Source organism: Phyllostomus hastatus, unplaced genomic scaffold (assembly GCF_019186645.2).
Source record: "Phyllostomus hastatus isolate PE091 unplaced genomic scaffold, TTU_PhHast_1.1 phas_contig_29, whole genome shotgun sequence".
Lineage (NCBI taxonomy): Eukaryota > Metazoa > Chordata > Mammalia > Chiroptera > Phyllostomidae > Phyllostomus > Phyllostomus hastatus.
Window position 1 is genome coordinate 11,048,665 of NW_025333835.1, and position 11,767 is coordinate 11,060,431.

General features: G+C 32.8%; 1 pseudogene; it reads left to right on the top strand.

Annotated features, from left to right (window-relative positions):
• The first annotated feature begins 4,778 nt into the window (after positions 1–4,778).
• On the top strand, positions 4,779–5,437 carry LOC123818864 (annotated as a pseudogene).
• Positions 5,438–11,767: the final 6,330 nt, after the last annotated feature.

An 11,767-nucleotide genomic window follows, 5' to 3' on the forward strand; every position in this document is an offset into this window, starting at 1 on the left:
TCTGAAGATAATATTTCTCTCCTTAGTCCTCAGTTATAGTTGCCTTAGGTTGGAAAAGACTAGCAAGTCATGTGGACCAACCCCAGCTACCACAGTTATACATACACCTTTTTAAAAAAATTAAATTAATTGAGGTGATATTGGTTTGAAAAACCATACAGTTTTCAAGTGTACAACTCAATAAAACTTCATCTACGCACTGCATCGTGTACCCATCACCTTAAGCAAAGTCTCTTTACATCCCCATTTTCCCTCCTTTTGCTAAACTCCCCTATCTCCCACCCCTTTTCCCTCTGGCTATGGGTAACTAACTATTCAGAGGTGGCATTTAGTACTGGTTCTTTTCTTTGGATGAGTCAGCATCTTCTGGGCAATGTGTTTCAATGTTTGTCATTGTAAAGAGAGTCAGGAAGTTGTTTTTCTTAAATTATAGCTTATGGTGCACATTTCCAGATAATTAATGTTCAGTATTCTGATTTAACTATTTCTGGAAATAGCACATTTTAATGTATAACAAAACCCTATCTTTTCTTGAAGTCACTAAAAAAATCACATTGCTGACTTTTTTGAATAGTTTTAAGAACAGTCATTTAGAAAATAAAAAATTTGGACTGACAGTAAAAAAAAAATTTAAACAGCATGTTTTATGATCCAGTAGTATTTCTGTTCTTGATCTTACTATTCTTACATGCCATGACCTTATTATTTTTTTATGTATCACATGCAGTACATTTAATACATTATGGCTTAATTTGAATTAATTAAATAATGCAATTAGCTGCATATGTTAATATGTTTACCTACCTTTTTTCCAAAAATGATTCTCAGAGATTTACACATAAAAAGCAATTGAAATATCCTTGAGGAAGGTTCAGTAACCGGTCATTAATAAACAGTATGAAGATAATAATTTCTTCATCAGTATGGGAAACCAGTTTCACAAAGCCTGAAGAATATGAATTAAATGTTCTTAAGGAGAAATGGAAAAGGTTAAAATTCATCATTTTAACTGATAGTTTTTCTGTGGGAAAGTAGGTAATGCAAAGAATACCAAATACAGTTTTAATTTTATAGTCTCACCAAATCATTTCTAAGGGGAAAATAATTTAATTACTCCAATTGTAAACAAGCTTCTTATAATACTTATTAATATTATATTTATTTGTTCTTCATGAGATAAATTTCTGAGTCTAAAAAAACATTAAATTAAAAATGTTAGAATCTTTCTTTTTTTAATGCAGTGCAACCTGTGATTGTAATTTTAACTCCTTCATATTTGATGTGCTAAATCTCATGCTTAGATTAGGTTTGAGACTGTGTTTCATGAATGCAATGAATAGAATTAACTTTAATCATAACTTAAAACATCAAAATCTTTTCAGAAATATGAAATTATATTAAAAACAATTTCTATTCTCAATTTTTAGTTTTTCTTTATTTGTTCAGTAGTAATGTAAGAGTAAGTCCAAGGTCATTCAGCACTCTCCTGGTTTGATTAGGAAAAAAAGAAATTGTAGTAGTAAAGTATGATAGCAAGAAGAGGAATTTTTCTTAGGCTCCAACCTTGGTCTGACTGGTGCCACGCCAAAGAATGTTCCTGTAGTCATCAAGCTCTGACATTATTCTCTTTACTCAGAACAGAAATGAGAATGGTCCTCACTCTAAGACTAAATATCAAATTCTAGGCTATCTATAGATAACAGAAGTCAGAGAACTGTTATATTGCGTAAGCATACTGTTGAGAGTTTGCTTCTCTTGTCTTCTAGTTTCTTAATCTATAGCCCAAGAGGCCCATAAGGAGGCCCACAAAGTGTTTCTAACACAGAGGAAGAGCATAAATTCCCTGAAAATGTTTACTGAAGGGGACATAACCTCATGGGACATTAAGTTAAAAGCTTTGGTTTCGTTTAAATAAAAGAGAACTTGTATAAGTGGTTACAAAGGGAACTTGAAATACCTGGAGGAGGAGTTGAGACCTCAGGATGGACAGAAGTACTCAAGAAAGTAGAATTCCTTTTATACAGGGTCTATATTTACCCAAATTAAGCTCTGGGATTCTCCCATTAAGGTGAAAGAAGATCTGGAGACTTGATTTTTTAGAAGTATTTTTGTTTATATGAGTGTGAGAAAGATTTGAAGGAGTAAATCCTTGATTCTCATACAGACTGAAAGTGCCAGGGCTAAGGCTGACCAGAAAATATTCAAGCAAAGTTTTGGCTGTATAGACTATGAGTAAATATACAGATACACACTCAGGAGTGGACTCCTTGGTCTGTACTTGTCAAACTTCAATACATTTCCAATGCTTGTTTTAGTCTCACGTTTTCCTTTGCCCCACTTTTTTTATAGTTTTCTGTATCTCCTGTGACATGTCAACATTTAGAATAAATGGAATCCACTTATTAAAATATCAAATAAAGCATTTAAAGCTAATGTTTTTCTAATTTTATTTTTTAATCTTAGAATTGTTTTCCAAATATGAGCATGATTTCAATTATTATCTAGGCTATTACTAACTAGCTGGTTCATCTTGGAAACTTTTCTCTGAATTTCTCATTTGTAAAATGGGAGTAATCATACATCAAAATATTGTAGAGAGAATTAAATGAGAATTAAATGGCATATAAATTGGTAAATAGCCAACAATAAATAAATTATTATTATTATTTATTGTAAAGTTCTATTTAACCTCTTGGTTTTTGCACTTCATTGAATACTGCAGCTTGTTAGAAAACCCAAGATATAAGACCAGTTTCAGTGATATGTTGGGCATATTACCATAACATAGCCCATTTTCCTAGTTATCTTGGAAAATTTGGCACTGTAGCTGTCTTTGGAGCCAGTTTATTCTACTCCAGTGCTGGATAAGAGAGAAGTGAGGTTGATAATGTCTTCTCAATGCCTTCAAGCAAGTCACCATAATGAGCAATTAATTTCCACTTTTGCATATTTTCATATTGTCTCCATTGGGCATTAGATAATCTAAAATATAAACTTGAAATGTAAGCTAAGAAAAAGTCTAAATAAATCAACATATATCATCTCCTCTTATAGATTTATATTTATAATTTTTATTTGTATGGAGTTGGAAGTGGCTTTGATTATTGATATTAAATATTTTTACTGTTGTGAGAGATTATCATCATTAAGATAATTAAGTGCAATTATATTGAACATATTTTAGCTGACTAGCTTTTATGCATGATCTAATAAAGGCAAAATTAATCACATGTTCCATTCTCAGTACTACGTATCCTTTGTTCACACAATCATTTTAAAAGTTTTGTTGTAGTCCTACCATGTCTGCGTAACTTAGTTGGTTAGCACGTGCTGCTGGTGAAGCGAGGGCATGGGTGACATCCATTTTCAAGCCAATTAGTTTTACTCTGTCCACACACCATAACCCTAACCTAAAGTAAATTGTACTGAAATTGAATACCCTCTGTTACAAAGCAGAAAATGTGATACTTTTTTCCCAACTGGAAAAGCAATTTAGTGTCTATGTCTGTGCAAGTGAAATCATTATAGTCTTGCATAAACACAGCACATTATTATTTTTTTCAATTACCATTACATGTATAAGTTCTTATTTTTTTCTCAGAGTGTTTTGACACAAACTAGTTTATTGATCTTTAAATTCTTTTATTTAGATTAACCTTTAAATGTGTACGCTGAATCACAGAGAGACAAACAGTGATTCTTATTATGGGCATTCTATTTGGATTTAGAGTTATAATCTTACAAAAATAGTTTCAACTTAACTTTCATTCTCCATGGGTCTACAAACAAAATATTATTTGAACTTTCGGGTCAGTTTTTGTTTCACCATCAAGTGTGATCGATGACCTCTATTCATATAGCAGTGGTGTGAGTTAGGTTTATGATTCTCACAGGGGTGTTGAGCCTTGGAACTGCACATATACCTCTTACCATTAGTTAGCACCTGAAAGTGTGGCTGAACATTTTAAGTCAGGGTGTAAGTCATTGCAATCAACAGCATTCAAACTGACCATCCAAAGCGACTGGCTTGATATGCCATCTGTTATTTTTCCTTTCAAAGCTTCTGGTTTGTTTGTCTAAGGCAGCCATTTAACATTTTAAATGGTGTTCTTTTTTAAGGTGTGTGATAGACTGATGAAGACAAGCTTTTGCTTTAATTATCAATAGTTTCTGTGATGCAATATGATTTTTTCAGTGTTCAGGGTCCTTTATAAATCAAAAGGAATTCAACCAAAACAGTAATTAATGCCAAATGACTAGTCACAAAAGTCCCTAATTAAAAGGGTCTAACCTTTGATTAAACCTCATCACACTTTCTCTTGATGACAAACTTGTCTGAAAAGGGAATGTAATTGGTACATAGTATATTGTTTCTTTAAAATGACACCTTCAAATTATATAAAATGATTATGGTTTGCTTAAAAGTTAGAAACCATTCTCAAGTCATAGTTTTATATTGATTGTTTTTCTCTTTCTGCCTCTATAATTGGAAGTCTTGTTATTCATTAAATAATGAACTGGCTAAAAGAAAGAGAGTCAAGTAAATTTACTTATGATTTATTAAAAATCTGTAAATAAGAATATTTTGGAACTATATTTTTGAAGTTAGAATTAAAGAGAATATACTTATTCTTATAAAATCAACAGAAAAACTGAGAAAAATGTTATTTTGAGTCAAATCATTATGGCACATTTTTGCTAATATTTAGAAATATTTAAAAATTCATGTAATTTCAAAATAATTCTAGGCCTTGCTGTCTCCCACTCCACCTCGGATCTTTGCATGCCTAGCCATGGTCAACCCTACTGACTTCTTCCACATCGCTGTGGAGGGTGAGCCCTTGGGCCATGTCTCCTTCAAGCTGTTTGCAGACAAAGTTCCAAAGAGAGCAGAAACCTTTCATGCTCTGAGCACTGGGGAGAAAGGATTTGATTATAAATGTCCCTGCTTTCACAGCATTATTCTGGGATTTATGTGCCAGAGTGGTGACTTCACAAATCACAGTGGCATAGGTGGCAAGTCCGTCTACCAAAAGAAATATGATGATGAGAATTTCATCCCGAAGCACACAGGTCCTGGCACCTTGTCCATGGCAAATGCTGGACTCCACACAGATGGTTCCGAGTTTTTCATCTGCACTGCCAAGACTGAGTGGCTGGATGGCAGCATGTGGTCTTCGGCCAGGTGAAAGAGGGCATGGATGTCGTGACAGCTGTGGAGCTCTGGGCGCCCAGGAATGGCAAAACCATGAAGAAGATCACTGTCACTGACTGTGGACAACTCTAATAGATTTGACCTGTGTTTTAGCTACCCCAGAAGACTATTCCTTTTGTAGCTCAGGAGAACACCCTTTCACTCCCATCTTCTTGGAATTTCTATAATCTTCAAGCTCTGGCCATGGTTCATGGGGTTCTGTGTTTCTCTTACCCCTTGCAAGGCTACCTGGATTGCAGAGTTAAGTTGATGATTATGAAATACAAACTAAACAACAACAACAAAACAAAACAAAACAAAAAATTCTACTTTTTTAAATACCTGTCATGATCTAACTCATATTTTCTGTTACTGCATATTGAAATCACTGATTGTTAATTCAGTTTTCTTCTGTATATTGTTTCCATTGCACTTATTTCACTTTGTGCATATAGTGTTATATTTAATGATAGTTACCCTAAATTTGGTGAATAAAGTTATACTTTAGGTCATTAAAATACATATAAATGAACTAAATGGACACAAAGACAAAAGCTTATTGATCTTTTCTGGGAGGTTCTTATTGCCATTTTTTAAGTTCCATTTTAATGACAGTAAACTGGGTCATACTCAATCCAATAACACAATGCTCATTCAAGATTTAATATTATAGGTTTACACATTAATTTTTAATACAGTATTTTATTATTGTTAAACTCACATTGTCATTGTGTTTAGCCATACCCAACCTAATTTAGGCCAATCTTAAGAACCATTCAAATCTTACTTGTGTCATTCTAACTAGTTCTATTGTTCTAAATGAATGAATAAATTAAGAGAAGTTATGGGAACTGAGAACAAAGGCATTCAGTCTGCACCTACTATAGCCCTAAACATAGCATTTAATGCATTCCATTTCATTTCACCTACCAACCAAATCTTTCACCATCTTTAATTTAAATTAAAATTTAATTTTGTATATTTTGAGATATATATTATATATTTCACATGGACAAATATATAAAATGCAGAGCAATATATAAATATTTTTATTATATTAAAACCATATGAAATGTAACTAAAACTTTAATAGCAAGCTGTTGTGTTTATGACAATTTGGTATCTCATATATTATTTTTAATTCTAAAATCAAGCTAATAAATAAAGAAACAAAAATGCTTTCTTGAGCCCTGGCTGGCATAGCTCAGTGGATTGGGCATGGGCTGTGAACCAAAGTATCGCAGGTTCGATTCCCAGTCAGGGCACACACCTGGGTTGCAGGCCATGGCCCCCAGCAACCGAACATTGATGTTTCTCTCTTTCTCTCTTTCTCTCTCCCTGCCCTCTCTAAAAATAAATAAATAAAATCTTTAAAAAATGCTTTCTTGAGTCTTCATCTTAAAGTAGAATTGTCCTTGTTAATTATCATATCATAAATTATAGCATTGGGTCATTGTTGCTAAAATTTGTGCATCTGACATTTTATAAAAAATAAAACTAACTTCATATGGGTAATTGGAACAATAAAGCAAGTTAAAAGATATATCATAAAGTGATTCCAAAATTAATCCTGTCAAGTATTCAATACATGGTGTCAAAATTGATAACTTTGTACCTAAATTTCAATATAAATTTTTATTGAATTGATATTCTCTTTGCAAATTTAACAATCTAGTATAATTCTTCTACACACAATAGTGTAATAAATTCTCTAATTCTGGAGACAATTTCTGTGACAAGATGTACAACAGAAAAAAATTTAACCAGATCAACTGCACAAGCAATGAAGACTTTATTAAAGCCTATTGAAATAGGGAAGAAAGATTAAGTTTAACTCCACTGAAACAAAAGTCAGGAGAGTTTTTTTTAAACATAGGCAAGTTAGCACAAAATTAGCAGAGGACAGCGGTGGGGTGGTTGGTCAACATGGTTACCTGTATTTGCTAATTGTCACATATGGAGGTTAAGCTCTAAACTCCCACAGAAACTGGGAGACAGGAACCTACTTTACTACATGATCATGTTTCAAAATGATGGCTCCAAAGTCTTTGAGGAAGATATTCCTTAGTTGTGGAAGTATACATCTCAAAGGGGCAGAAAACTAATTTACAACTGCAAGTTTTCTAAAGTAAATTCTCTAAGAAAACAGAGGTTAGAGGCCAAGAGTCAGAAAGAAGCCTGACTGAACATTAGTCAAGTTGAGGGGAACGTTAAGGCCATCTTGGATAGATGATGTTTCACCTTTTACCTAAAACCAACATTTTGTAAAGAGGTTGGGCATGATACTAACAGCAGTTTGTCAATTTTTCAACTGTTGACTTTGGATTCCAATGAGTCTTTCTTCATTATTGTACATCTTAAATACCAGGATTTTGAAAATAGGGCACTAGTACTAAACATGTATTATAATGACTTGTCATAAACTCTTTTAATCTTCATGACACCCCCCAGAAGTAGACCCTTCTATTATGTCCAATATACACTTGAGGAAATGGATGTATAGAAATGTCTAAGTAACTTGTCCACATTACCCAAACATCCAACATTTGCATGAGCTGAAATGCAAACACAGGTAGTACAAGAAACAAATGCATTTCTGGGCTCAATTGTAAAAGTATCATTCAAATGATGGACTTAGCAAAAACTCTGAAAATAATTGAGTATTTGTTTACTTCTTTTTTCTTTTTGCCTTGGAAAACAGAAAGCTTGGAAGAGATTTAAATTTGTGTGTAAATTTTTCTTGGTATTTATTTCACACATTGCTTTAAGCCATGTTGTGATATCACATACCTTTTCTTTACAAGATTATAATAGATAATGATGAAGATGGGGATGATGATGATGAAGAAAACTGAGCTAATTATTACAAGTCCTAGGATAGGTGATTTATATTCAATAGCTAATTTAACACCGAAATATAATCATTAGATCTTCTTTCTGATGATGTTGATTTATTTTATTAGATCAATGTCATTTACTTTTATTTTAAATCATGATAACTACTAATAAAATATTTGTTTGGCATTTATTACTGGGATCATGGCTTTTACATCTTCTAGGTTGTTAAGTATGTAAACAACACACAAACAGTGAGGAAAAAGCTTACAGTAACATAGCAAGTAAACAATGGAATCAGGAGCTGAAATGAGGAAATCTGACTGTATTGTAACTTCACTCTGAAATGAAAAGTTCAGCTGCCTCATCCACTATTCCAGTTTCACATTATTAATGCATATTACAGGAAAATAAAATAGGTTAAAAAGATCATGAATCCTTTGGTTATACTAACTGAATCACACTTCTTGAATATAGCCCTATCTCTGTCATCTAAGAGCCCTGCAACCCTGCAGAAGTTATTTAATCTCTGTGATGCTTAGTTTCCTCTTTGAAACATGAGAATGATGATTTCTGCATACATATTTCAGAAGGGTATTTATTACATAATTGAAATAAAATAAGAATAAAGTATTTTATAAATTTAGAGATAGCATACAAGTTATAATTAAGTATATAAAAAATTTAGATGCCTAGACCCAGAAAATGTTAACTGAACCAAAAATTTTCTATTGGAGAAGAAATACATCATTCCGGCTATAAAAAGTAAATAAATGCACTTGTTTTTGAGCCTCAAAATTTTCTACACTTATTTTGTGTTTTTAACATTAATACATTTATTATTTAATTTAGTTAATTTACTGCTATACAAGCAAAACATTTAACTTAGGCTGTGTTTTCCTACTTTCAAGGTATTCATTCTTACACAGACTACTATTTTAATAAACAAAAAATCAGGCATATACTTGAGCTTTAGAAATGCATCCCTTTATGTATGAAAATGCAAACTGCTCATAATCAAATTATGTTTTCATTTGTTAATTTGGCAGTGAAGAAAAATAATTCATAATATCCACTAATTGGATGATATGCAGAAATAGTGAATACTCTGTGAGGAGGTTCTAGTTTGGTCCTTTTTTATTTATATAAATTTTTTTGATAGTTTCAAAATATAATTGCAAGAATAGTGCAAAAATTACCATATATCCTTCACTCAGCAAGCCTAGGTTTCTCAGTAAAGTCCTTTGTCATAGAAGATTTGATCCAGAATCACATCTGCACCCAATTCTCAACCCTTGTCATTTAATTGGGAACAGTGTTTTAGTTCCTCCTTGACTTCCCCAAATGTAGCATGTTTGAATATAAGTCAGTATTTTTTTAGACTGTCCTTGTATCAGTTTCTTATTGCTGCTGTAACAAATTATCACAAGGTAAGTGGCTGAAAGCAACACAAATTTAGTTTTTTTTAGTGGAAGTCAGAACCAAATGGGGCTCATGGCTTAAAGTCAAAATGCCAACCCCACTGTAGTTCTTCCTAGTGGCTCAGAGAGAGAATCTGTTTCTTTGCAGTTTTGAACTAGAATCCACTCTCACTCCTTTGCTTGTGGTCCCATTCCTTCCCTTTATGCAGTGTGGAACAGGACTCCTATCACCTCAGTCCCACTGAGTGTAGCCAATCTTCTCATTGCTGCCAAACTGTTGTACCCTCGCAAGGTGGCCCCTGTACAAACTGGAATCTGAAGCACAATACTGTCTTCCTCATTTGAATTTGCCTAAAGAGTTTTTGACAATACAAGGAAGGAAAGAAAGACAACAGAAAATAAAGGGAGGAAAGAGATGTTGTTTAAAGAAAAGGGAAGGTGGAGAATAGAAGAGGAATAGTTAGTCCTGCTTTGTGAGTGCAATTTGTAATTGTCTATTAATTTTTATAACTTTTACATAGAAATAATTTGAAATGTAAAGAGAAGTTGCAACAATAAGAGTACTACAAAAACACCTATAAATCCTCTACAAAACATAACTTCGGTAAACACTACCACATTTGCTTTCTCTTTCTCTCTCATTTCTCTCTTTTCTCAATAGGGTACTTGTGTACATGCATATGCTCTATTAAAGCACTTAAATATATACACATGAATCCATTCATATGCAGGAACAATTTATTTCTTAATAATTTGAGAGTAATTCTATATATGACGGCCATTTAATCCTAATTATTTTCATGTATATTTCTCAATAGCTGGATAGATCAGTTGGTTAGAGAGTTATCCTGATAAGCCAAGGTTGCAGGTTCAAATCCTGGTCAGGGCATATGCAAGAATCAACTAATGAATATATAAATAAGTAGAACAATAACTTAATTTCTCTCTCTATCTTCCTCTCTAAAACCAGTAAATAAAAACATAAACAAAAGAATATTTCCTTGTATAATCAGTACAGTATCTAGCATCAAAAAAGTAACATTGATACCATTTTTGTTTAATCGCCTTTATCCATTAATTTCCTTTATAGAAATTTTAAAATTCAGTACAGAATTCTGTCTAAGATTGGGTACTACAATTCATTGTTATGTCACTTTAGTCTCTCTAATCTGAAATATGTCCAAGCCTTTTTTGTCTTTTATGCCATTGACATTTATAAAGAATATATAGTTTCCCTAACTTTTTAGTAGAATATAGCTACTTGTTATTAAAATATGCATTTCTTTTGACATAGATAATTAATTTCTCATCATTTGATTTTATGTGAAAAATATATTCACACATATATAAAAGTGCCTTAATAACTGTGTCAATTTCACCACTTTAAACATAAAATATCAGGACCAGTCTATGTACCTATTAAAAGTTAATAACACAGGAAGGAAGGGGAAGGGTCATCATGGAAAATGTGTAAAAGACACATGGACAAAGCCAAAGGCGGGTAGGATTAATGGTGGGAGGTAGGGTGGGGGGTGGTGGGGAAAAGTGGTGGTGGGAAAATGGAGACAACTGTACTTGAGCAACAATAAAAAAAAGTGAATTAGTTGTATACATGATTATGTGTCTACACCATGAAATTCTCTATATTTATTCAGAAGCATAATGTTCTGTTATGGAAAGATGTGCTTGATTTATCAATACTTGGAGAAAAATAAATTATATAGAAGCATGATTAGCATTCTAATCACATTCATTCATACCCTACCTATATGATATGATATACCCTACCAATGTGGTAAGATATTGCTGCTTTTTTAAATACCGTAACTAAATCACATTTTGAAAATTTGTATTATTTTGTACTAAATATTATTTCATTCAAACACACAAACTTAGAGTTCAAAGGGGGACCCCAAACTCCAGAATTCATTTATAAAAAATAGTGTATTTATTCTTACATGTTTAAATCTCAGTCACCTTCACAGTGCTTTCCGTGTAATGCAATACACTGTGGAGATGTTTTTTCCGCTGCTCCAAACAGTTTTTGAACTTGTTGATTTTGATGACTTTCAGTGATGTTGTTGTTTGTTTTTGTTTCACCACTTCCATACTGGTAAAATGTTTTCCTTTGAGGACTTTTCTCATCTGTAGAAATGAAAAAAAAGTCACTTGGGGCAAGATCGGGTAAATAGGGAGGGTGGGACACAGGGGTCATTCTGTTTTTGGTCAAACACTGCTGACACTCAGGGTAGTGTCGGCAGGTGCGTCCTTATATTACCCATCGTGAAATGGGCTAAGACTTTGAAAGAGTCTTTAA